Source organism: Oryzias latipes, chromosome 15 (genome assembly GCF_002234675.1).
Source record: "Oryzias latipes chromosome 15, ASM223467v1".
In the NCBI taxonomy this organism is placed as follows: Eukaryota; Metazoa; Chordata; class Actinopteri; order Beloniformes; family Adrianichthyidae; genus Oryzias; species Oryzias latipes.
This window is the reverse complement of record NC_019873.2, coordinates 21,426,722-21,454,161: the sequence shown is the minus strand read 5'-3', so window position 1 is coordinate 21,454,161 and position 27,440 is coordinate 21,426,722. Positions and strand designations below refer to the sequence as shown.

The following is a 27,440-nucleotide window of genomic DNA, read 5'->3' as shown; positions in this document are numbered from 1 at the left end:
TGTGAATTGTGTTTTTCTGCTTCTTTATTTAAAAACGTCAATATCCAGTCCGATGTAAAATTATTGCAGGGCATTAATATCTGTAACCTGTGAGTTGAGAACAGTCATGCAGAGGGTGTAAGGTTGTTATCTTTTTTACAATTTCATTAAAGTTCTGGCTCCTCCCCTCTCAGCATCACTCTCTGCATAAAATTAACCTAATTCCTGTCACCTGTTCCCTTGCCTTTAAATACAGCTGACTACCTGACTCTGACAGTAAATTGTTAAATTTTCCTGCTCCAAGTCTGTGCCTGATGGTTTTTGGTTTTCCTCTGGCCTTGTTTTAGCCTGACTACGTCTCAGCATGTGAGTTTTTCTGGATTTCATCACTTGGTTCAACCCTTTCCTGCCTCCTATCTTTTGGATTTTTATATCATATATTGGATTATCTCTTCTCTTTTGCTCTCTTCTATCCCTACAACACATTTACCTGTGGAATCTTCCAAACTCAGCCAAATCCTCTCAGCTTCCTCCTTTAAACCATCTCATCACCAGTAATCACTCACCATTCATCAGATCTGAGAGATCCACTGCATCGATCATCATTGTTTCTCCAGTGTCAAGTTCCTGTTCAGCTCCAGCACAGTCATCATATCAGCATATTGACATAAATTGTTCCTAATTCTGAGTCTCTGCTTCCTGGGGTTCAGCTTGTTGCATGCTAATTCCTGACAGTGAGTTTCTGGTGTTTGTTGCTTTGAGTCTGCGCTGTGTTATCAGGGGAGTTAGCCCGAGCGTGTGTCTTTGTGGGTGGTTTTTAAAAGAACATGTGGAGGAACAGTGTGCACCTTAGCTCCAAGGTGCTGCAGCAAGCATGGTTGCCATGGACATAATGGATCATTGTAAGATGCATCTCAAAAAGGACTTTTCTGCTGGAATGGTCTAAAGGCATAGAGTCTTCATCTGTTTAGAATATGTTGCACCTAAATTATATTAATTAAAATCAGACTTTTCCCTGAAATGTTGTTTGTAGATGTATTCATTAGTCTAGTAGATGACTATTTCTGTTCAACATGTTTCCTGTCATGCCTGTTTTTTGTTTGCAATCACCACAGCTGCTTCCTATTCATTGTTCATTCTCTCTAGGCAATTGTCAAAATTTACTTAATAAGTAGGTAAATTTATTGTTAACTCAAATGATACCAAGGCATCTCTGCTCAACCGTTGCTAATTACACAAATTCTGTAAAATGTAAAGTATGCAGTGACATTGTATTGTAATTCTCCTGGTTGTTGTCATTTTACAGGGGGGGGGGTTCTGAATGTGTGTGATCATTTGTAGCTTATCCATTAAAAAAAAAAACATTTCTTGCAACTTATTTTATACATCTCTCAATAATCATGTGTTAAACTAATAGCAATATGAGGATCTGGGTGGCCGTGGTGCAGCGGCATGATCGTAAGATTGCAGGTTCGATTCCTGCCTTGCACGCCCATGAGTCGAAGTGTCCTTGGGCAAGACACTGAACCCCACCTTGCCTCTGGTGGGAGGTTGGCGCCAGTGTTCGGCAGCGGAGCCGCCACCAGTGTGTGAATGTGTGTATGACTGGGTGAATGGGACTGTGACTCTAAAGCGCTTTGGGCCTTGGAGGTAGAAAAGCGCTATATAAGTATACGCCATTTACCATCTTGTTTCTAATGTTGGTTAATTAAAGACAGATTTATTTTTATCAATGGCACAAGTACAATGAAATTAAAAGTGCTTCCTGGTCAGTGCAATATTCATACTTTGTTGTTTCAAAATAACAAACTAAAAATAATACCTCTAAATACACAAGTGCTTCAATATCTGTTAAAATTGTTGAAACCAGAGGGGAAAAAAATTAAAGCTAGAAAACAAACTGTTGCATTAAAAATGGGCTTAAACATTTGCATCCAAAAATTCTATATATAAAGCATGTAAATCACAAGAACAATTTATGTATGTTCAACTTCCCTGTAGAGCCTATGAATTATACATTTGTATCAGTGATGAGTCAAAATATCATTATTAATTTATGTAAATAGCATTAAAATCTAAAATGAAAATGTTTTTGGTCCAGTCCATCTAGGTTCTGGAGATAATTAGACTCTAAGCTCTGTCATTTTCAGCAACTAGTCCTCCTGCATCTTAGTAACATCCACAAAACTCGTCCAGGTTTGTGTTGACAAAGATGAATGAAACATCCACATATTTACATTTCACTTGCAGACATGAAGCAATAAATGCTGCTGCAGCCTTGTCAGCCCTGTCGGCCCTCTTGGTCTTTTTTTGCAGTTGCGCCTCTGCATTGGACTGTCGGCAACCTATCTCTTTCCCTCTGTCCTTCCAGTCATCTTCTCTCTGCTTTCTAGCTCTTAAACTCTTGCTCTATTATACAACATCGTCTATTTCCCTGTTCGTCTTTTGATCCCTCTCTCTGCAGGTGTGCACTCTGTCAGCAGGAGATTAACCCAGTGTCAGACTCACAGAGGAAATTCTAAAATATGCAGCAAAAGCCCTTCTTGCTCTCTATATGTTTCATCTGTATTTATACATTCTTGCAGATGATACGTTGGGGAAATTGCGATCAGTGTTTAGAAAAGCCAAGCCTTTGTTCTGCTATTTTTTTTTTTATCACATCAGGGTTCATTGCCACTTATTTCTAACACCTGAGGGTATCTGAAGACCAGCACATTGTCATGCACTGCCACAACAAACCTCCCTTTGAAAATAGTTGTTTGCTGTATGTGTCCTTCTAGGAGTTACCCATCTGCACAGGATTGTGGTATTACATTTGTTGTTTGGTACACTTGGTTTTCTGAGTCTGCTGGTCCCTCAGCCTTTACGCTTGTCTTCCTCCCTCCTTGCCCTCGAGACGTCCTTGGCTGAAGCAGTCAGCTCTGTGTGGATGTAATTCTGGTGATACATGGTAAACTCTTGACCTGTCTGCACTGTGGCCTCTGCTAAATGCTATTATGTGGGCCTCTAATTGCTGCTGACATTCATTTGCCCACCAAGGCTATCACTTTCCCCAAAACAGAACTGACTTTAGTGTTTTAGGGTGGGCCACAGAAGGGCGTGCGGCTGTGAATGTGACTGTATTCAATATAGACCATCGGTGAGGTAACTATTATCCAAGCAGCAAACAAAATAGGTTTTCCCCTTGACTGCTTGGAAAACACTGCGGCTCTGTCCCCCACTGTGCTGGAGCGCAAGCAACTCCTTATCTGCAGTCTCAGAAAATGACAGCATGTCTTTCAAGTGCAGTGATGCCGTAGCTCGATTACACACCAGCTTATCATCCCAGGACACAGACACCTGCACTCTGCTGCACTGCACATTGATTCACATTTCTTCACACAGAGCAGCTTCTGAGACTTTACAGATATATCTTTGCAGTTGTTAATTTGTGAATAATTTTCAAGAAACTTTGAATTTAAGGGTTTCATATACTTGCTGTTTTCAGCAGGCTGTGCACTGCAAACTACTTGATACTTTCAAAAACTTTGTTTTTAAATGTTCAAAATATTTTTCTACACCTTTGTAAGCTTTTCTTAAAATCAGCACAATTTTTGTCTCATTAAAAGCTACGGTAAAGAAATAAGGAAATAATTATTTTAAATAAGTCAAAATCAATGTGTTCCATATTTTTTGACTGCAAATCAATGTCATATTTGAGGCTCTAAGAAGTCCTGCAATTATTTAATATAGATTTTCTTGTGTAGAATAATCTGACATAATCTGACTCTCCAGTGCAGCGTTTGATTAACTTTTTAATTCTTGAGTTACAATACTACAGTTGATCATTAATCATGAATCACCTGTTAAACCTCCTGCATTTCATATATACATGATAAACATGTGTGTATTAAAAGTAAATTAAATGTTAATTTAAAACAATTTTAACTAAATTTTTTAGTTTTTTCTTTGCACAGCATTACAAACTCTAAATCCTGCATTTGAGTCTTATTTCTCTACACATTTTTTTGCAATTTTAATAATAAATTGGCCTTTAATCAAGTTGATCAATTTGTTCCTCAACCTGAAAACTTCTATATCTTGTTGTTGCCTGGCAGTTTGACCAATAAACTATACGTAAAGAGGAATAAACGTCAGTAGAAGTTATTACTGACAGCTCTTAAAGTATCATGCTGGTACCAAACCAAATTGTAAAACTCTAATGCAAACCCCACCATCACAGGATTGCTCCATGTGTCACAGTTTGATGCTGCACTCGAGAACTCATGGATCTGGATTTCCCTGAGAGGGCCATTTAAAGAGCAGCGGGTCAATATGCATTCATGGAGCGCATTTCCCTGAATGCCTCAACAGTTCGTAAAGCCTCAGTGCCACTTTCCACCACATTCTGCTTACTGCATTAATCTCTGCGTCACTCTGTGCTTGGAGAGAGGACAATAACCTGCACACACATACTGCAGAGGCCCACGCAGACACACATTTTCACAGCTTCAATGGCAGAAAATCTATAGCCCTTTTCTGGGAGGAGGAATTCCATTAGATAATAGATATGGAATCCATCTCGATTCCCCACCTTATCTTCTTCCAGGGTGAAGGATCAATACTAGGGCTTCAGCTCAACTGCCAACAATAACAGGAAATTGATGAGAGAGAGTAAGCAGCATGGAGGTCCAGTAATGGCACTTTCTTGGCCACCTCTGTAACGCTAATAAGAGGGGGAGTTAATGGGTAAAAGGCTGCTGAAAGTAATAAGGAGAGTTTGTGTTGGGGAGTCTGTGAACAAATTAAGAGGCTGTTTTCTGTTTTAAAAAAATCACTGCACAGTTGCAAAGTTCAAACCAAAGAGTTTGACAGAGGCTTGACTCGTGTATTGACATCAAGTAATCTGAGCAAATGGGTGTGCATGCAGTAATGGCAGCAGAACTCGCAGAGGTTTCCTGTCGGATTTGTCAGGTGCTTGTTTTGTGTTTGTGGCGGTCACTGCCTGGCAACGCATTCCAAACAACATCAAATCTTGAGGACATGGTGTCAGCGGCGAGGTGAGCGTTGGGTCAGGTGCTGAGGGTTAAAGATATTGTCATAATGACACAGCTCACAGAAGAACCTGGGTGGTTCCTCACTTATGCAGCGGTGAGTCATGTGATGTTTGGGTACAGTAGTTTCTCAATGTGTGGTTGGGTGTGGATTTACAATGCAATAGGTGATTGAGGTCCAGAGTCTATTCAAGGCTGAGATGTTTGCACTGTTAAAGTGTGACATGTTGCATCATATCACAGAGGGATATCAGCATGGGGTGTGCATGGGAAAGCAAAAACTATACTTTTTTTTTTTTAGCTAAAAGAAAACTATATTTTTGCATCTTTTCACAGAGCAGTATTAAATAACTTAATAAAGTGAAGGTGTAAGACCATCAATCTTGCATATCTACTAGCTGCAAAACCTATAGTTTTGATGATTTACTGTTGTTGTTAAATTATGTGAAAGTGTAAAAAAAAAGAGGTCATATCTGCATTAGGTGTCTTTCATTTATTTATTTATTTATTGCCTATTTGCACAAGTCTCATTGCCCCTACCTAATAATCCTTTCCCCAACTCCACCAGGAGGTGGTGCTGTCCTCTGTGGTATCCCAACGTATTTCTAATGAAACATTTTTTTATTTTGTCTCCTCCACCACTACTTTTATAAAATCTTTCTTTAAACCTTCACATTGATTAAAAAAAAAAAGATTACACATCATAGGATAAACATGATTACAAGTTGTGAGCGACACCCTTTCCTCTATGATCTCTGTGATTTTCTACCAGGGCATTATCAGCAGTAATAGAGTCTGATCTTCATGGACAAATCCCTTTAATGTCATCCACGCCGCCCAGGGGAGACCACCCTCACTGGGAGTCGGGTGGTGGGAGCTAATTTCATCCCACACAATAGACTGATGTCTAAGGCTGCCTTACTAGATCACACTATTTCTTTTAGTGTGTGTGGGCACATATTAAAATGGAGAACTGTACAGTCTGAGTGCTGCCACTCTAAGGAATTAAGGTCATGTCTTCATGCCTCTTGAATACTAATAAGTGAGGAGAGGAGCTATTCTCTTGATGGACTAATAACAGTCTTACAAGGACCCTGATCAGTCAGCTGTACAACCCTTTTTGAAAGTGTTTATTTTAAAGATACTGTCATGCACAAAACCATGTTTGCAGTAAAAAGAAAAAAAAAAGATCAAGGCATGATTTTATGTGTTGATCAAGAGTCGGCCTTTGTGATTCAGCCGTCCCTGGACTGCACAATGATGTCATCTGGGGGTAGAAGGTATTTCTCTCAGACACAACCTGTCTGCTTGCTCTCTGGGGCCACAGTAACTCTAGATGCCTTAAAAGTCTGGGAGTCACTTGTAGACGGGGGTGGAATTGGTTTTTTTCTGGAGAAGTTTCCATCCTGTCAATTGCTGCTTTGAGGTCCCCCCCCCCCCCAAACTCTTTGTCTCGAAGCACTTTCCCTCCAGAGATATACTAGAGGTTGTGAGCTCAAGCGCAACGTCCCTCTGGAGAGTTGTTGCTTGTATAACATCATTAGTCATTGTTAATGTATATAATCACAGAGATTTGGGATGCTGAGACTCTTCAGCAGGCTGTGTTTCTGTTGATAAGATGCTAAGTGTGCCATCTTCCACTCCAAGTCCACTTCAAATCCATAAATCCCAAATGAAAGAGGCCCTTTATTGCACACATAGGTAAAATATTAACTGCTCTGCAGTAGTTACCGTACTATCTCAGTGCAAATTATCTTAAGGCAGCCTCATGAGGAGACCAATCTGTTAAACACCCAGTCGGCTTGATATCTGCAGCCACACTCAGGTGGAAATTGCAGAAAAATTGCTTTAAATTTACAGGCTCAGTATCTTTGGCCATTCTGCTATTTTCATGAACTCCCTCCAGGATTGGTAAATCTTAAACACATCTATAGACTCTGTGTTTGAGCGTGAGTCACTGCAACCTGTAGGTTGGTAAGCAATAGCACCAATAAAAGCAAAGGGGCATGACTCAGCATGGCAGAGATGAAAAGTCAAGTATTTATAGAAAACTGTCTTAACTGAAAGGTGGCTGGAAAACCAAGAGGAAACATAGTAGAAAATGACAATTTAGTTGTCATGAAGGGGAAGTTGAATGTGTTTCTGCATCCTTACATGAATACACACACAAAAAAAGACACTACATCTATCAGACAACAGCCCCTCACTTGAAAACATGTCCATACTAAAGCATTCTGAGTAAGAGTGCAGCAATCGACTGGCTTAAAAGGTTATGTGAATCAATACAAAGTTGTTTTGGGCACCAGCACTATTATATTAATGTCATTCTGAGAAATAGGCACTAGCTGAGGTGGCTTGTCTGCCAGTCTGTTTTCCTTTTTAACTCAAGGCATGAGCTCCTTGAGGCAAAGCAAAGATCAACCCTGACAGCACTTTTTAATAGGAAGGTTATGAGAGAGTTGTGAATGGGGCTTTGTTTAACAAGCAATAAAAGAGCCATTGCCATAGTCAAAACAAGGAATCATAGTTTTCTTTGTTCAAGCCCACCAACAAGATTTGGTTAAAGTATACGGCATGAAACGGTGGAATTGAATTAGCAGCAGTATTCATGAGAACTACTCTGTGACGAGTGAGGTAACTGGATGTGCAGCCAAGGATGACACAGAGGTTGAAGTGGTCACTTATTTACTCTGCTATTTAGCGAACCCTCGAGCACATGATCTTCTCAAGGTCAGATGCTGCGGTGCATAATAATGGGAAAATTAGGAGAAATTACCAAACATGCAAAAATCACAAACAGGAAAAACCTACTAACTTTAAAGAACAACAGTGTCATTGCAGCTATCAATCCTGAACAACAGACCACAGCTTTTCACTTCACATCTCTTAACTTTATGCCAGCGTCTGATGTCTGCTTGCTTTCTGAACTGGATGTGAACCCTAGAGATGCACATGCTTTGCTGAACATAACCAACCATAAAAGAATACTGTGCTCTTCAAACTGGCTTTTCCCCCAATGGCTTGGAAACAACCTATGATGGCAGTCTGTTAAAATACTAACCCTCTTCATCCACCTTCTTCTGCCTTTTCTCTTCTTTCTTTTCTTACTTTAGTCATCCACTTCTTCTCCTCCTCTTTCCCATGGCCTCAGGGAGCTGTTAGCTTTAGCGCTCTATTGTAAACACTCATTGATTGCCCCCAAGCCCCCCTCAGCCAGTCAGACAAGTCAGCATGGGGGCCCCGGCTGTCTAACTTATTTGCCACTGCTCAGTCGACTTGCACAAAAAAATGGAGAAGTTGAGAGTAAAACTGAGTAACAAAGATTTTCCACAAAAAGTTAAAACATCGCAGAGCTTGCACCCTGTTTCTGGCCCCTCTCTTCACTTTCTGTCACTCTGCTCCTTGTTCTTCTCACAGCCAGAGACAATCGATGGTGTACTCAACCAGACGTCACTTGTCTTGCTTGAAAATAGTGCCCTTCTGCCTTTTCTCTGCAGGAGATGATCCATTTACTGACACACAGCCTATCCACTCTCCCTGAAAATTATCACCCCCACTTTAAATCCTTTTGAATCAGCCTCTGTGACATTCAGCTAAAAAAGTTTTCTGGTTGAATATATGTCACTTTGGTTTGGGTGCCATTCAACATGATTAACCCAATTTAACCCTTTGAACAGATAATAATGTGCTCATATGCTGGTAAACACCACTTTATCAGGCCCTTCAATCAGGACACAGAAATCAAGTACCCCAGCTAAGCAATCGACACGGTTAAACAAAATGGGTGGTTCTGAAGAATTGCTTTACTGATTCCAGAGATAAACCAATGTGAAACTGGAGAACTACAAAAAGTTCATAAAACAAAGGTCAACAGAAACTGAACAGAGATACAAGTCTCTGAAACTAACTGAAATAACAGGACACAGTAAAAAAAAGTGTACTTCAATAATCTATTGAATCAAAATAAAAACAACATGAACAGAGTTTGGGAGATATTAAACATCATTAAAAAAGGGACAAAAGAAAACATACACATATTACTTTACAGAGGAGAAGGGGTAAAACTATAACATTAATGAAGCAGCAAACAGCTTTAATAACTATTTTGTAAAAGGGGGTCCAGAGTTGGCAGTAGAAATTCCAAAATGCAAAACCAGCAAATAAAATAATCCCGTCATTGAAAGGATCCCACACTGAATCCTTCTCTCTGATGTGAATAAAAATGAGCTGATATCAATTGTAAATAAATTCCAGAATAAAAACTCAGAAGATTGTTAGGATATAGATATGAAAAAGGTAATTAATAACATATGTAACTTATTACAAACTGGATTTTCAAACCAAATGAAAAATTGCAAAAGTGATTCCTATGTATAAGAGCGGAGGCAAACACTTTTTTGCAAACTGTAGACCTGTTTCTCTGCTTCCACAATCTTCAAAGAGTTTTGAAAAGATATTCAATGATACATTTGTTACATATATTGATAAACATAACATTATAAATGCAAACCAAATTGTTTTACAGAAAACTTCAATTGCTATCATTGATGCTGTAGAATAGATCACAAATGCTCTGGACAGAAAGAAATATGCAGCTAGAATTTTCATTGTCTTAAAAAAACATTTGACACTCTCATTCATGACACCCTTCCTACATGACAAACTGGAAGTGTATGGGATAAGAGGACTAGCGCTAACTCTGTTCAAAAGCTAGTTAACGGGGAGAAAACAATTTGTCGAAATAACAAATTTACATCAGAAGCCAAAGAGATAAATTGTAGTGTCCCACAAGGATCAAATCTGGGCACGCTGCTATTCAATATTTACATAAATGATATATACAATGTTTCAAAACTTTTAAAACTTATATTTGTTACTGATGATACAAATACATTCTATTATACAGACAATTATAGGGAACTTATCAATGTGGTGAACACAGACATAAACAATGCCAATACCAAGCTCTCAAATAAAATAAATATTGCCTTAATTGAAAGCACAACAGAAATCCTATTCTTAGGGTTTGTTATCGATAACAAACTAAATTGGAAGCTACACATCAGACACATGCAAACTAAAGTCTCAAAAAGTGATTCAATCATAAATATCTTCTATCGTCTAAACCCGTTTTGTCCCTTTCAGGGTCACGGGGCTGCCGGAGCCTATCCCACCCACTCGTAGGCAAAGGCAGGGGACATCCTGGACAGATCGCCAGTCTGTCGCAGGGCTCAATCATACATAAATCTAAATATATATATTAGAAAACACATGTAGATAATTATTGTACTGCTCGTCAATATTACCATACTTCACCTACTGTATAGAAATTTTGAGGAATAATTATAAGAGTTCAACACAGCCTCTCTTTTACCTAAAAAAACGAGCCATCAGAATTGTACACAAAGCCGGTTATCTTGACCATACAAGCAATTTATTTTAACAATACAGAGTTTTTAAGCTGTATGACCTTGTGGGTTTTTACACCGCACAATTTCTATAGAGAGCTAGTGTAAAAACATTACCATGCAACATCAAATTCATCTTCTTTACCGTTTATTCCCTTTCGGGGTCACGGGGTTGCCGGAGCCTATCCCGGCCACTTGGGCGTTGGTAAGGGACGCTCTGGACTGGTCGCCAGTCTGTCGCAGGGTAGAATATCCTCAATCACACATCCATTCGCTCTCACACTCACACCTATGGACAATTTAGAGTTGCCAATCAACCTATGAAGCATGTTTTTGGACAAAACCCACGCATGCACGGGGAGAACATGCAAACTCCACACTCCACATTGATGTTGTGTTTTTCGTGCCCCCCAGCCGGGACTTGAACCGGGGGCCTTCTTGCTGTGAGGCAAGAGCGCTAACCACTGCGCCACCGTGCAGCCCACATCAAATAACTGTTCTTAGAAAATGTAGGAGGCTACTAACTTACGGGATGTAGGAACTTTAAGATCAAATTGATGAAACCAGAAAGAAAAGTTTCTGTGTGTCGGTGTTTGGCACTAAGCTTTGGAACGGCTTAAGTAATGAGCTCAAAGAATATTCAAATATCTGAATATTCAAGAAAATGATTTCATGTCATGAAGATAAGAGGAGTTTAAGGTCAACAGGTGCTTGAATGATAATAATAAATGTAAGTGTGAACTTTATTGTGGTGAAATAAGAAAAGCTCTTTTAATGAGTACCACACTGTGTATTATGCAATGATTATTACTGAAATGTTTTAATTACAATCAATAAGCCATTGATTTTCTTCACTTGATCTGCAATGTGTAGCAATAATTACTGGTTTAATGGGACAATGTGGTTACCTAAAGTGTAAATCATTATTGTTTATTGGAAATATGTAAGAATTCTTTCTGAGGATAATCAATAAGTACTCGATTTTTTTACTTAAGGACTTGATCTGCAATGGGTAGAGATGATTTAATGGATTCACATGAAATCGTATTCTGATTAAAATCAATGAACATCTGTTATATCTGTTACATGATTTGTAATTCTTCTGTTAACTGGAATCATGAAAGAATGTTTTCTGAGGATGATCACCAAGCACTTGCTTCTGTTACTTGAAAAAGAATCTGCACCTGATCTGATATGAGCCGGATTACGAAAACTATTCAAAACTATAAACTATCCTATACAAAACTATAAAATAAAATAACTGACCGGGGTTGGGATTATATACGTTTGCTTCCTCCCACTCCTTTTCAAGCAATAAATCAAGCTCTACTTGACTTTAGTTAAAAATCACTTTATTTAATGAATCAAATGTGACTGAAGTGTGTCTTTGTTTTTGTTTGCTTGTTTTTTATCTATGCATTTCATCATTTCTGTAATGAGCTTGATAAATCTGTGATTTTCTTTTTTAATTGCATTTTCTACAAAAAACGCTTGAAATGAACCAAATCAATCAATCAATGAACATGAGCTGTGGAGTAACACACTTTAATTCTTTGTTTGGTAAGAATGACTAGTCTGGGTCTGGCACATGTCAGGAAAACATTGTCTGCCTGACTGCAACTGTGACATTTGGTGGAGGAGGGATAATGATGTGGGACTTGTTTTTTCTGGGTTTGTGCCAGGTCCTCTCTTCTATTAAAGAAAAATACTTATGCTTCAGAAAGAAAAGACTTGTTTTCATTTAAAAAATGGCTTCAATTTCATGAAAGCAGTTTGGGGCAGGCCCTTTTCCACCAGTCTGTTCTCCCACCAAAACATACTGTTTGAAAATACACAGCTACCACTTTTTGAATGAATCAGTTTCAGTAAAAGTGGCACTTCCACCTACAGTCAGGACCATAAATATTTGGACAGAGACACATTCTTTCTAATTTAGTTTCTGTACATTACCACAGTGAATTTTAAATAAAACAACTCAGATGCCATTGAAGTGCAGACTTTCAGCTTTTAATCCATGGGTTGAAAAAAATATTGCATAAAAATGTGAAAAACTAAAGCACTTTTTAAACACAATCCCTTCATTACATGGGCTGGTAAGTAATTGGACAATTGACTTCCATGCTATTGCATGGGCAGGTATGAGCAATTCCCTTGTTATGTCATTATGAGTGAAGCAGATAAAAGGCCTGGAGTTGATTAGGGGAGTCGTGCTTGCATTTTGAAGATTTTGCTGTGAACACACAACATGCGGTCAAAGGAGCTCTCCATGCAGGTGAAAGGAGCCCTCATTAAGCTGAGAAAACAGGAAAAAACCCATGTGAGAAATTACTACAGTATTAGGAGTGGCAAAATCAACAGTGTGGTACATCCTGAGAAAGAAAGAAAGCACTGGTGAACTCAGCAACGCAAAAAGACCTGGATGTCCACAGAAGACAACAGTGGTGGATGATGGCAGAATCATTTCCATGGTGAAGAGGAACCCGTTCACAACAGCTAACCAAGTGAACAACACTCTCCAGGAGGTCGGCGTATCAATATCCAAGTCTACCATAAAAAGAAGACCGCATGAAAGTAGATACAGAGGGTACACTGCAAGATGCAAGCCACTCATAAACCTCAAGAATAGGAAGGCTAGATTGGATTTAGCTTAAAAGCATCTAAAAAAAACAGCACAGTTCTGGAAAAAGGTTTTTTGGACATATGAAACCAAAATCAACCTCTACCAGAATGATGGCAAGAGAAAAGTATGGAGAAGGCGTGGAGGAGCTCATGATCCAAAGCACACTACATCATCAGTAAAACACGGTGGAGGCAGTGTGATGGTCTGGGCGTGCATGGCTGCTAGTGGCACTGGGACACTAATGTTTATTGATGACGTGATACAGGACAGAAGCAGCCCAATGAATTCTGAGGTGTTCAGAGACATACAGTCTGCGCAGATCCAGGTGAATGCAGCCAAACTGTTTCATAATACAGGCGGACAACGACCCAAAACATACAGCCAAAGCAACTCAGGAGTTTATTAAAGCAAAGAAATTGAATATTCTTGAATGGCCAAGTCAGTCACCTGATCTTAACCCAATTGAGCAGCATTTCACTTGTTGAAGACTAAACTTCAGACAGAAAGGCACACAAACAAACAGCAACTGAAAGCCTCTGCAGTAAAGGCCTGGCAGAGCATTCAAAAGGAAAAAAAAACAGCATCTGGTGACGTCCATGAGTTCAAGACTTCAGGCTATCATTGCCAAGAAAGGGTTTTTGTTTTCAGTTATTTCATTTGTCCAATTACTTACCAGCCCATGAAATGAAGGGATTGTGTTTAAAAAAATGCTTTAGTTTTTCACATTTGTATGCAATCTTTTCTTTCAACCCATGGAATAAAAGCAGAAAGTCTGCACTTCAATGGCATCTGAGTTGTTTTATTTAAAATTCACTGTGGTAATGTACAGAAACTAAATTAGAGAGAATGTGTCTCTGTCCAAATATTTATGGTCCTGACTGTATGATGTCATTGTATTTGTTGGTCATTTTAAATCTTCAAGCGTGGAGATGTTTGTAAAGATGGGCTTCCTCTGCAGTAATGGGTTAAATTGTAAAAGGAAAAAAAAAATCTCTTTGCTTGTGTGTTTCATGCCGTAATATTTGTGTAATGGCAAAAACATAATTCAATGATAAAAACTATATAACACCATAGATGTATCAGTTAAACCATATTAAATGTTGCAGTTCTTTAAAAAACAGCCTTAAAATGAGGCTTGTTTTAGAACAGAGTGATTTCAGGAACTGCAATGTTTGATGCTTTATACTTAATATTTGGTTTGAGTTCTTTGAGAGCTCAAGCACTTAAAAAAGTTGAACCTAAATACCCTCATTTATTGCGGGAGTTACACAAAAAAATAAACCATGATGGGTGAAATTTATGAAGTAGGTTTACAGATGTTTTAAGCCGGTAAAACTCACTACACACCTTCTACTCTTTTCTCAAGCAGACATGAACATTTTGACACGTATTTCTGTTTAAACTCTCAAATTTTATACCTTAGTAGAGAAATAAGTCCAGTTTTATCTAATAAAAAAGAATATCTGCTCATGATCAAAGATCGTCAAGATTTGACAAGCTAAACCCATTCTGTTCATGGGACACAAAATGGAGGAGATTGATTGACAAGCTCAACAAGCCAATCGGGATGCAAAACACAGTGTGCTGTTAAAAAAAAGGCTTGCAAAATTACAACACAAAAGGGGAACCGCAAAATGGCGAGGGACCACTGTATACTATTTTACCTGTAACATACCTTTGCATGCCACAGACCTTTTTACCACTCTGCTACAATTTTATTGTATTATTATGTACAATTACAATATAGGATTCTGATTCTGACATAATGACGCAGCTGTCAACATAAACTCAATAGCATTACAAGACTGCACAGCTTTTGAGTTTTACTATTGTTTTTAATGGTGTATTTTCACGTAACATTTTTGTGTGTTGGGGGGATGTGGTCCGCAGTCTCCATGTAGGCTAAATTGTATGATAGGCAAGAGGTTCTCATCCTGGTCTTCAAAGATCTTTGTTCTGCATTCTCCAACACACCTGGTTCACCTGGTTACGGTTTCATCTGATGAGCTCTGCAGTTGAGCTAGGTGTAATGAAGAGGAGAAATGAATTAAAAATGCAAGGCAGGGGTACTTAATTGGGATTAAGAGCAACTGCTCAAGATACCTGCTTGGATTACCTATGCCCTAAACTGGTCCATCTTGACTTTTGGCAAACTCAGTTTGGGAGTGTTGTTATTGATTAACAAGGGGGGAAAAAGTTGCTGTTCTGTTTCTCGAACCTGTAACAGATGTTTCAGTCAGTCTGCCACTTAGTCTGTTCTCCCAACAACAGGACTTGTTTCATTCCAAATGGGTGGTTTGAGCAGCAGGAGCCCTTTAGTGACAAAAGCAGGATGGCACTGTAAACCACAATCACACCTCTGTGTGAACAGCACAGCTGATGTCAGCATGACCGAGGGCCAACTCACAGCACACCAGTTGGGTCATGGAACAGTCCATCTGGCTCCAATGCAGGCTCTTTTGGTTGATTGCTCTGGTGCCATCACCGCACACTGGCTTCTGACCCAACTTACAGAAGTGTAACATGGCATTAGTGTCTGTACTCAAGAACTGGATGGAGGTCTTGTAAGCGTGAGCCGTGACGGATCTCGTGGCCAATGAAAGAAGTGAATGCCGCCCCCTGCTGCATGACCGTATAAATTACCCCTGACTATAGGGACTCGCAGTAAAAGGGAATTGATGGGTGGAGCAAGATCTGGCAAGCGATAAAGCCCTATGGCGCTGTCAGCACGGCACAACTGATGTGTTATGAGTAGGTGCTGAGACTCTCCCTTTATCGTGTACATGAAACATCTATCACCCTCCGCCTACAATCCAAATGTTTGCCAAGAAAAATTTCTATCTGATTTAGTCTGAATCGCCTTAACTTTTGTTAGAATGTAGATTATTTAAAGTTTTAACCCAAAAGCAATTGGGAAAATAATATAACAGTTTGGGGAAGTTTGTGACTCATCCAAAGCAATGAAAGTAATGACTATGAACCAAAACAAGTTTTGAGTGACCTGCCTCTCCACGACACGGAAGCTACAGAAATACCGGGCATGTGACGCATGTTCAGATGGTGTCTTCTTTGTTCACAACTCTATTCCACAAATTAATGAATTAATTTCTCCTTCATAATCAATTTTCAAGTGGTTGGCACTTCCTTGAAGTAAAAGACACGCCATCCATGCATCACTACTAAATCCAAGACCCTGAGTAGTCAAAGTTTGACCTGGTTTAACTTGCATGGTGCATTCAATGGCAAAGCTTTTTGTTTGTAAAGAACCCAAAAACTGTAGTAGAAACGCGTGAACATGAGAGTTTTGCACGTGGAAAGTGTATTTACACATGTTTACATTGACTTTTCATTGGAGGTGGCCACTTAAACCCACATTTCTGATGACATGAAAGTTGCTTTACACCCGTTCCAGGTCTTATGGCAACTAGTTTCTGTCAAACTGAGATTTCATGGATACAAAATTTAACACGATCAAAATAATCCTAAAAGGCAAAAGCCAACTATAGATCTGTCAGCTACTAATCCCATGTTCTTGGCAAACTGTGTAAAAACGAGAATATTTGTATCCTGTTAAATTGGAAAATGTTTAAATTGCCCATGTGGATTTCAGGTTCATATCTGTCACAGGATTTTTTCTGGTGTGAATTAGTGTCAACATCAATACTGTTGCAACAAACTGCTGAAAAACATCAATAGGAGATGTAACACCAAGACGAAGATGGGTCATCTCAAGCCATTTCCAGAGGGGAAAAACAATCTGATCTTGAGCTTGCTGTTATAACATCATGACATTGACTGCTCACCCCATCTCCACTGAAGATGTTATCCCCCCCTGACATAAAAATGACTGACTGTCTGAGCTGGTGATGTCACTGGTCACATTTGTCCCTATCAGTGTGCGCAGCGGCTTTAACCTGAGGGCTGGGGTGTCCTTGAAAACGCCTCCACAACCCCCATTAGAAGTGTCAGGAACCTTGCAGGCAGGAAACCACAAGAATGACATCCTCTTCTTCCCTGCAAAGAGAGAATCGCGAGCTGCTGGGAGATCTCACACCATGCATTTTTGACAGTGTGCAGGTTTTTTGTTCAGCCATTATATTACCTTTTATTGACAACCTTCTACACAAATAATATGATTTGATGTGAAGGCTTGTAAAGTGTAAATGGTTTTTTTTTTCTTGTTTTATGTGACAAATCTATTCAAAACTAAAATGCGTGCAGAGGAGCTGAGTGGCTCTCCTGGCCAGTTCAGCTTAGCCTGACTAGGAAGTGAGGAGCAAGCTTGTGTGCAGGCGTGCGTGCGTGCCGGAGGAGAGACATTGTTCCTTGACGTCACCGAAAAGCTCAGCCTGCCGCTGCTCTCAAACACGTCTTTGTTATTCCGCGGCTTCCACCGGAGTCCGGGCGCGCGTAAAACGCGGAGACGTGTTTGGGGAACTGCTGGAGCGGAGTGCACAATTCCACTCAATTCCATGCGTTTGGAATTTCTTTCAAGGGTTTGGATAGGTCATTCATGATAATAACAGGTGGGGTACAGGGCTGGATTCCTGCAAGTCACGTTTAGAGAAGTATTCCAAAGTGATTCAAAAAGTACTTACGTTTTACAGCTTTTTCTATATTAAACACATTTTATATTTTCCAAACAGTCATTTAGTAGACAAGTGAAACAAATTTAAGCTTTTTCATATTATGAAAACATTTGCAGCCAGAATTGCATTGTAACAAATCATCCTCATCCATGTTTTGCTGGTGTTCTTGAGCAAATGTAAAAAAGAATAGATTGATACACCTCTACGCAACATTAAGATTACTTTTTTTATATAACCCAACACATTATCAAAAGAAAAATAAGCAAACAACCTTAAGTGCTTCGGCTGGCTCCCAGCATGCATTAGTGTGTAGTTCCACCTGAGTCTCTCGGTGAGTCTGGCCCGCAGTTTTCGCGCAGCCGCAGAGCACGGCTCCCTCTGGTAACTGAATAGCTAGTGTAATCTGACACTTCAACTTGCCGTGCTCTACGGTAGTTGATGCGGTCAGTCAGTCTCTCCGTCTTCGGGGATCTCACGTCGTCTTTGTGAAGTGTACGGAGCGAAAGAGAGGAGCGCCGTAAACGCGCGGTTTGGACAAACGGCGCGCGCCTTTGCCTCTGAGCGCAGACCTGAAGTAAGTTCCGCGCTTGCTGTTTTATGTTTTGATGCAAAGCGAGGTTTGGTGTGTGCGTGTTTTATGTTTTTGTTCCAAAGATGGGGATTGCCTCCCGCTGGACAGTCTCTACCTGCTAACAAAAGGGTGACCTCCTGGAAACCTTTGAGCTGCCGCTGGTGAACTCGTGTCAGTCAGTGAGGCAGATTGGAGCCGTAACTAACTGAGCGGCGCTGTAGCAGGTTTTAAACCCGTGCGTCAGCGAAGGTGCGCGCATTCTTGTGAGGACTCTGTTAGGAAGTGAGTGATTGCAGGTTTTGTGTGGGCGACTGTCTAGTCTCGGTCGATCAGCTGATGGCTCCGTCCGTTGATGCTAAACTAAGAATGAATGTCAGCCGGGGCTTGTTGACTACTACTATCAAGGCCATTATCGAGTACTTGTTGTAATACAATTAGCCGCCTCTCCGCTGTTAAACAACACCTGTAATGCAGCTTCAGTGATATTTGCCACCTTGAGGCGCGCTGATAACACTGATTGTGTTAACTGGATCCTATCGAGGATCATTGAGAAATCAGTGTGGGGTCAGATGGGACACTCAAGGGCTCTTATGTGTCCAGAAGACAGAATATTTCGGGTGTGTGGGGGATACAAACAAGCATATATTCTTGCTCTGATCGCTTGCATCGCTTTTACGCGCGGCGTGCGCTATGGAGACAAGCTGCTTGACTCAGCGCAGCCTTCTGCCTGAAGTCTGGCGGACCCTCCCCTGTTAAATTCCTCCTGTCTGGATGTGAGGCCAGCCGGGGCAAGAGCGCAGCAGAGGGGGGGCTCACGTTAGGAGGAGGAAGAGGAGATCCGCTCCTTCATTACCCCGCAGCCCACATCGCAGCTAAAGCCATGGAAAAGGTGGTCTTTTATTTTAGTGTTATTTCCACTAAGTCAAAAGCAGCAAATCTGGCACACAGATGACTTCTTGAAGCAGGGATCATTGCATGGGGATTGCATTAAATTGCAGATGTTATTGTGTCCACCCCCTTTGTGTGTCTCTTAAGAAATTGTGTAAACACATTTCAGATGGGTGCACCCTCCAGTGTCTCCTTCTTCATTAATTTAAACCGGTGATGTAATGAAATTGTTTCTGCAGCAACTCTTGTCAGCAGATCCACATTAATTAGTGCTGCTGCTGAGCTTATTTCTGCCCCTTTCTGACAAACCAAAGGAGTATTAAGTCGTCCCTGTAAAGCACCAGAAGAACACGCTCATTCTGAGGACGCTACCTGATAAATCCCAAGGAATTAGAGTAAGTGTTTAAAAATTAGTTTGAGTTTTCTTCCCATCTATTGTCCCTCTTGGGGCCTCTCTGTAACCAACCAGCCAGGCAAGCAGACAGAAAGGCGAGCTTGGAGACAAGAAGGAAGACTGTCTGATTTTCAGGCTCCTTCAGACTCACTCTGAAATCAAATTTCAAAAAGCTTTGAGGATTTCCTTAAATACATGCATGCTTTGCGAGAACTAATTGTTTTGGTTGGAACTGCCAGACTGCAAAAAGGGGATAGAGTTAGACGTGTAAAATCAGGTTATTTTTAACTGTGACATAAAGACAACACATGCTCTGGCTGAGCTACAAGTTGCGACCAAACACGAGTAAAAAGATTTGTGTTTGCTTTTCGACAATATGTTTGTTCCTCAAACCAAATAAAGAGACAGAAGGCAGAGATTGCCCTCTTTTAGATGCAGTGTTTTTGAAAATGTTGCACTTCCATCTAAAGAAGGATGCAAAGAGTCAAATCAGTGTCAAACACCTGCAACAATCCTTGAGGCTCAGTAGAAAATGAGAGCATCATACTCTCCGTCTTTGAACCTCCACAAAGCTGTGAGGTAATCCTGATGAGAAGTACAAACAGGGGAAAACAACTAATTACTTGTGTCGCAGTAATTAGCTTTTTGTTACTCAGCAATTTGCCAAGTTGCACAGGCTTTTCTGCTGTTGGCGCAGCTGCAGTCTGCTTTAAGTGCTTAAAACCTGGTGATCGCTAATCAGTGTTTTGACAGCCTGACATTTCATGCAACTGCTCATATTGTTTGAGGAGCCCCGTAAATTACTCTCTGCCTATTTCCTTGACTTACATTCCTGTAGTCTGGTATCTGCAAATATTTGTCGTAGCGATACTGAGCTGTTATTTTTCAATTTGTCTGTTTCTTTTTTAATAAAAGAGACGTTATTTGGCTACAGTCTTTTCAAGAAAAGAAGCTAAAATGGGGTTGGGATTTGGTGTTAGACCTCTAAATGTTTTACTTCTGTCCATAAATCTTCAGTTAATCTCACTTTAAGTTAAGACTTGGTAATTATAGTCTAACTAATGCACTCAATGTGAGGTTTTCCAGCAGACAAAACTCATCTTGATAAGTGACTTTGACATCAGTGTGGTGTTAGAAACCAAAAATTGACCAGGATGAGGTGCTGGAATTATGAAACCTCAACCAAAGTGCTTGTCACCATCCTCCTTTGTGCTGCAAACCGTGATCTGATGCGGTCAGGCTTGTGACTGCAGCAGGGCTGGTTTTGAACCCGTGAGCAGGCATGGGCAGAGCGGTTGTGGTTGATGCGCACACTTTTGTGCGGCATCTTAGAATGAAAACCCTCCCCTGTCTTGGATGTTTGGCACGTTTTTGAAAACTTTTCAGTGCTTTCAAGCAGCACTTTCTGATTAATCTACTTCTCAGAAAGTTTGAGTCCAGTTGTTTACACTACAGCTGAATCGCTCTAATACGATTTTCGCTTGAGCCGTTTCTTTGCATTGTCTTTTTAGTTGTTGCTGTGTAATTGAGACAACCGATCAAGACGGCAGTTTCTTAGGAACTGCTTGGCTGACCTTGAGCTATACCACCATGAAGGAGATGCTGTTCTCAGTTTTTTTTCTTTACAGACAATCGTGATACAACCCGGAGAGATGGAGAAAGGCAAACTCAGGAAACCTTGCAATGTTTTTTTTTTTCTTCTCTGCAGACACTGTGGCCTTTGAATCATAAGTGACACCTGGTCTCAACAGGAGCAATATGAGAGAAGACATAAGAGGAACAAAATGTTTCCTTTATCTGCCAGCAGTGGTGCCACCTTTGCTGTAGACATTTCACCATCACCAAAAAAATACATAAAAAGACCCCTTGCTTAAATGAGAGGAGGTGGGGGGGGTGTTCCCCAATTGAGAGGAACAACAATATTATGTGTCTGAGTGAGTGGCGTTGGCGTGTGTCTGTTTGGCTTGTAAATCCTGTTTAAGCTAAACAAACTCATTGTCCTCATCCTCCAACTGTGTGTGTTTTGTTTGCGCCCCCCTACCTCCTTTCTCCTCGTCTTTCTCCTCACTCCTTGGAGTTGTAAGTACAGTCACTAATTAGTCCCCTCTCCCTCTTCACAGTGGGTCAGTGGGTTTACAGTTTCAGTGCCGATCTGCTGTGTTTGCCTTGTCTCTCTTGATACTGAAGTGTGCCTCCGAGCCGCTGCAGAAGTCCTCACACTTTGTACGGCGCACAGGTTCCCAAGACTACGCTCGCATGCAACCTGTCTTCCAAAACCACCATAACTGCAACAGTCGCTGTTTATAAACACCAGCAGTGCTTCTTTTCAGGAGTTCCTTTTAGTTCCTCTCATCTCGGCATGTTCAAAATCTCTCTATCTTGTAATATAGGCTATAATGAATCAATTTCTAAAGATAAATCACCACATGCTGTCACCATAATGCAATTTGTGCTATAAACAGTCCCTTGTCTCGTCTGCGCTGTTGTCCCTCAGAGCTGATGCTGATTTTCTGGTGGAGGCTGCGTGGGAGATGCAGATGGATGGCAGTTATTCTGTGAAGGCAGCTGCATTATCTGCAGTGCTGCCTCCAGGGATGCATACTTCCTTGTTTTCTGACAAAGTAAATTAACTGGGATTTGCTAACTCAAACCGACAGCATTCATTCTTTGTTGACGATTAAAGTTTTTGGAAGAGGGGAAGTCTCGCACGAGGCATTCCCCCTTTACAGACACGAGTGTCAGGCAGCTTTGAATGGATATTAGATGGCAGTTTCTTTGTTTTGCATTTTCTTTGTCAACGATGTGTGTTCGTGTTTTTGAGGAGAGCCCCTGGAATGTTTTTGGTAATCAAACTTCTCTCACTTTTCCATCCAGTTTTGGTAGCAAAGTGTTTGTGGGTTTTATTCCCTCTGTGCCCTCCTCTTTGTTTTTGAAGCTGGAGAATGAGCCAGGCGCTTTCCCAGGGTTCTAAGGACTGACGTCCTTTTCATTTTCCCGCCTGGGCAGCTCAGATAAACAGGGCATATTTTAAACCACTGTGTGCATGCAGCAAGTGTATAAAGAGATGGGCTGGTGGGCCACAGAGTTAACTTCACACAGCCAGGGGAGGGATAAAGACGCCGTGGGTCAATGAAGAACCAACAGCGACACAAAGTCTCTGAGTTTAAAATGATCTCAGCGGTTCTTGATTTATGCCGTGGAGGATGGTTGCTGTCTGCAGAACTATTAATTTGTTGCAGAACTGTAAATATGACCAACATGACCCCCCAGCTCCCATTAGTCAGCGATGTCTCACAGGGTCAACATTAGGGCTGGGTTAAAGAATTATACAGTTCTGATCTAATTTCTTAAAAAACTCTGTATTGATTCATCTATAATTTAGCTGCTTTTAATCAAGATTTTGAACATTTTTGTCAAATGATAATTTATTTGATTAATGAAGGCTTTTATTTTGTCAGTTCCAATCACTAGTATCTGAAAACAGTTTTTTTCCACCCAAAAATTGGGTTGGAGAGGAAATTTTAAAAGAAAAAGTAGCCGATTTGTGTTAAATTGAAAATCTTAGTAGTCTGGCAGAAAAACCGATCCACATAAACATATTTTCTTTTTTTATAGCCCTCTGTATGCATTTCTCCACCAAAAAACTAAATGTTTGTCACAACAGTTTAGCACAGACTAAAAATCCCCCTGATGTAAACTACTATTAATATCAATCTCTTTGAGACCAGTGTAAATATTTGCTTGTGGCAAATGTCAGATGGCTTATCATATGTTCCCAAATGAAAGGTCCGGATGAAAAACCTATTTATCATTCAGACTTTTAATTTTAATCAGAAGAAAAACCTTTTTTAAATGGAATTTCTACCTATGTGTCTTGTTTTATAAAAGTGAAAGAGAGGAAGAAACATTCTTTTTCTACTAATTTACTCAAATTGAATGGCTAAATGTGATACAGATTTGATTTATGAGCTTTATGCCACAAATAGACACTTTTTAGATCTTAAAAGTGAAGCCAAATTTTACAAGCTTTTAACTTTCGGTTGAAAATGTACTATTTTTAATTGTTTTATTCTTTAAACATGTTTACACCCCTGGCTGCACGGTGGCGCAGTGGTTAGCGCTCTTGCCTCACAGCAAGATTCAAGGTTCAAGTCCTGGCTGGGGGACCTGTACCAGAACATCAATGGGGGACCTTTCTGTGTGGAGTTTGCATGTTCTCTCCATGCATGCGTGGGTTTTCTCCGGGGACTCCGGCTTCCTCCCACTGTCTAAAAACATGCTCCATAGGTTAATTGGTTACGGTAATCTAAATTGTCCCAAGGTGTGAATGTGTGTGGGTGTGTGTGGACACTCTACCCTGCGACAGACTGGCGACCTGTCCTGGGTGCCCCCTGCTTACGCCCAGTGGGGCCGGGATAGGCTCCAGCAGCCTTGGGACCCCTAAAGGAAAGAAACGGTAGAAGTTTTTAGGTTGCAAATTTAAAGATAATTAAAAAAGGGAGCTTGTAGTTAAGTCCCCTCTCTTTTCCTTGTGTCTCCTTACTTCAGATCATATAGGATTGCAGCTTTTTTGCGGGGTTCCAGATTAATTTCTTCCAAAGCCATCCATCAGTTTTTTTCTCGTTCAGCTAAGTGAACGCTAAATAGGACGTGTTGACATTACTAATGACCTACAAAGAGATTATACACCTTTCATGCCTCGAGATAGGTGTTTTTTTCTTTCTTAGTGCTGCATTTGTTGTCTGTGTGGAGCTTAACTGCTGTTTAGCAGAAGTCAGCACTAACAAGAGCAAAAACAACAGCAGACAGACATTACACTCGAGGATGAATTAGTGCCTAACAGTACGTTACCCCCCCCACCCCAACTATGTGCTGTCTACCTCTCCTTGTCATGTCTCTATAACCACGTCTCTGTGTATATCAGATCAACACGTCTGTTTAACAAGAGAGGAGGCGCGCCTTATTGATGCCTGCATGAAATCACCTTTGTCATGATGTGTGTTTGTGTGTGCGCACTTGCCTGAAGTGTGTGTGCATGTGTTTAAGCGCAGGAGAAAGGAAAGTGGGGGTAGCAACAGCAGCCTTGGCTTGGGGTGAGGTCTTGCCCTGATTTTCTGTGGAATTCCTTTGTTTTTGGAAGTCAGAATGGGGGAAACTGAATCTGTGTAGCCTGAGGGTCCCTGCTCCTTGAGAAGTCCCCACACACACATCCCTGTGCCGCCCAGCACTGATGCTTTTAGGGGTAGCTCTGTTTTCCAGGCTTGATGCAGCAAAGGTGTTTGTTTGCACCAAGGAAGAAAAATCGATAATCTTACACCAAAATGGAAAAGATGCAACCCAAACAGGAGTTTTTTTTATGTTTCAGAGCTGTGAAAAGGATTTTCACATAAGATCGCTTCTAGAAAACATGAATAAAAAAATTGCAATAACCATGTTCCAAAATAAAGTGTTTAGTTAAATAAAACGGTTTTTATTAATGCAGATATATTTTAAAGTCACACTCCAATCCTATTTTGATCTAATTTAAAAGAGTTCCCAGTGGTCTTTTAATTATAATTGTGCCATATTTAGTAAAAAAATAAAATAACAGTGTTGTTTTTTAGAAAATCTGAAATTCACTTCTGAGTTTTGGCAAAGACTGTAGGCACACACAGAGTACCCATCATCCCTTTGTTTACACTGTCTCGATAGCTTACAGTCCCTGGCCCCCCAACCTAAAAAGTCAACAAAAATGGCAAGCAATATTGAAAATATCCAGCTGTACTTGGAGCCAGATGCTTTCGTCACACCTACAAGCTTTTTCTAACGGCATATTTTCGTCTGCTCCGGATTAAAAATGATCAGAATAAATACATACTCAGAAAGGCAGTTTTAATCTAAATTTCCTTGATAGATGTCATCCATCTTCAGAAAAATACTACAAGAACATGGTAAAAACACCAAAAAGCACAATTTTCATTGAAGTGGGTCTTTAAGGTTACTGAAATAGTCAGAGCCTCTGAGAAATCTGCCCACTCCTTCTACAACCTGCAAACTTCACCTTGCATTCATGGCTTATTAAAACTAATAAACCATGGGTAATGGTGTTATAATTGTACAAAGGTATCTCCATTTGCCGTAGGCCACAAGCTTTCCATGACCAGATTCTTATCGGGCGGGCTGTCGCTTTAAGTAACTAACTTTGACAAAGCAGAGCTTTTCCCTCTCGTTTGAAGGGGGCTCGTGTTGAGTGAGGGGGGAATTGAATAGCCTTGTTGCCTGCCTCTTTTGAGCCTCCCTTTTCATCCCTGTCTCCCTGAAATGCTGGGAGAGGAGGGGGGGCTGGAGGGGGGTTAGAGGAGAAGGGAAATTGGAGAAGGGTTTGGAGGTCCTGTCACGTGAGCAATAATGGTGTTTGTGCCGGTCTTTTTCAGTCACCGTAAATCTGTTTGAATTGTCACTTTTGAAATAGTTATGAAAGCTAAAAGCCTCTCTATTGGATTGTGGCGGCAGAAGGAAGGCAGCAGGTTTCCTTTGTGCCTTCTTGACGATGAAGATAATCAGGTTTGTTTCTGGCCATCCTGCTGTGAGGCTATAATTAGTTCCCTTCTTTTCTGTTCTCATCATCTTTTGCATCCTCAGATTGGAAGCAAAACAGCACAGTGGTCTAGTTGAGGTCATGCGTTGAATTCCTTCTCTTGTCCCCTTACTGCACATTAACGTTATGCAGGAACTTGTTTTTATTTGGTTAGAAAGGCTTGTGAGGTGTCCCATTCCTCCTCCAGGTCAGTCAAAGAGACAGCAACTGCTTGAGGTACCGTAAGTCTCATTTTTGAGTGTCACTATCTAACCTGAGTCGCTGTTGAATGACTGAGACATGACAGCCGATCTCACCCCACTGATAAAGACAGCCCCATCAATTTGAACTCTTTCCTCCCTTCCTTGTCATCCTTATTTTCTTTTTTTTTTTAATGCTGTCCATCTTCTCCTCTGAGCTCATCCTGTTCTTGGGTTTGTGTGCCAGCACCACTCATGCCTGGAACAGAGCACCAGGGCAGACATCTGTCGCTCAGTCTCCCTGATCTGATCTGTGGCTCAAAGCGTCAGGGTCATGAGGAGTAGCAGAGTGGCTCCAGACACTGCAGAGAACAATCTAGAAGCTTTATCATTGTGTGTTTAGCCCATGTGGTTTTATATAAATATAAGAAAGCACCATTTACCGGTAAATGGATTTAATCTACGCATGTGCTGTGGTTTTATTAGGATGTTTATGGTATTTGTGGAGCGTCTGTCCTTTGGACTGTGTGGCACTTTGTCAAAAACTGGACCAGCTCTGTCACATGAACTCCAGATAAAGCTCCTCCTAAGATTCACAGGTGCAGCGACGGAGGAAAAACGCTGCTCTTATCAGGCTGTCCATCAGCTGCAATGACAGGGGGCTGATCTAAGGCCAGTATTTTAACAGTTAAACTGGATCTGTGGCAGCAGTAGTGACAAAACAAATGACAATGTGAACAAAAAGGCTGCTAACCACAGCTGCTCATTTTCACTGTGGAAACCCTTTAGGTATTACTGCTAAGTTTCATACTTTACATTCTTTCTTGATAGGTTAATGGTGGCATGTTTGCTACGTCAGCTACTGTTTTTTGTATAATTGTTTTTAAAACTCTTTAAAAAATTGCCTGTGTGCAATCGTGAGAAGTAGGGCTGCATGATACGAGGAAAAGTCGGAATATGCGATATTAGTGATCAATATTACGATGACGCTATAACTTGTGATACATGAACAAATAGCAAAACAACTCATTTCCATTTCACTGCAGCAGTTTAAATTGAATAAGAGTCAACACTACTTAAATTGCACTCCACATGGCCCTCCTCTGCATGGGATGTGAGCATCTAGCATAAAAGGGGTCCATCCGATTGTTCAAATGCATGAAGGGATTTGTTTGATTTGTTTAATACTTTAAGCTGCTACA

General features: G+C 40.6%; 1 protein-coding gene and 1 long non-coding RNA gene across 4 annotated transcripts in view; both read left to right on the top strand.

The window, feature by feature from the left end:
- Positions 1-265: 265 nt before the first annotated feature.
- LOC110016475 lies at positions 266-1,357 on the top strand. The gene is made up of 2 exons (XR_002291766.2): positions 266-345; positions 492-1,357. It is a non-coding gene; the product is annotated as an uncharacterized LOC110016475 (long non-coding RNA).
- A 16,663-nt stretch (positions 1,358-18,020) lies between these two features.
- LOC101175428 (zinc finger MIZ domain-containing protein 1) overlaps positions 18,021-27,440 on the top strand; it is a 94,971-nt gene continuing 85,551 nt past the window's right edge. For 2 of the 3 annotated variants that reach the window (XM_004077107.4, XM_011484425.3), the window contains exon 1: positions 18,021-18,203. The gene's annotated coding sequence lies outside the window, so the exon portion shown is untranslated. The remainder of the gene's footprint in view (positions 18,204-27,440) is intronic. The other variant, XM_011484426.3, reaches the window with a different exon arrangement.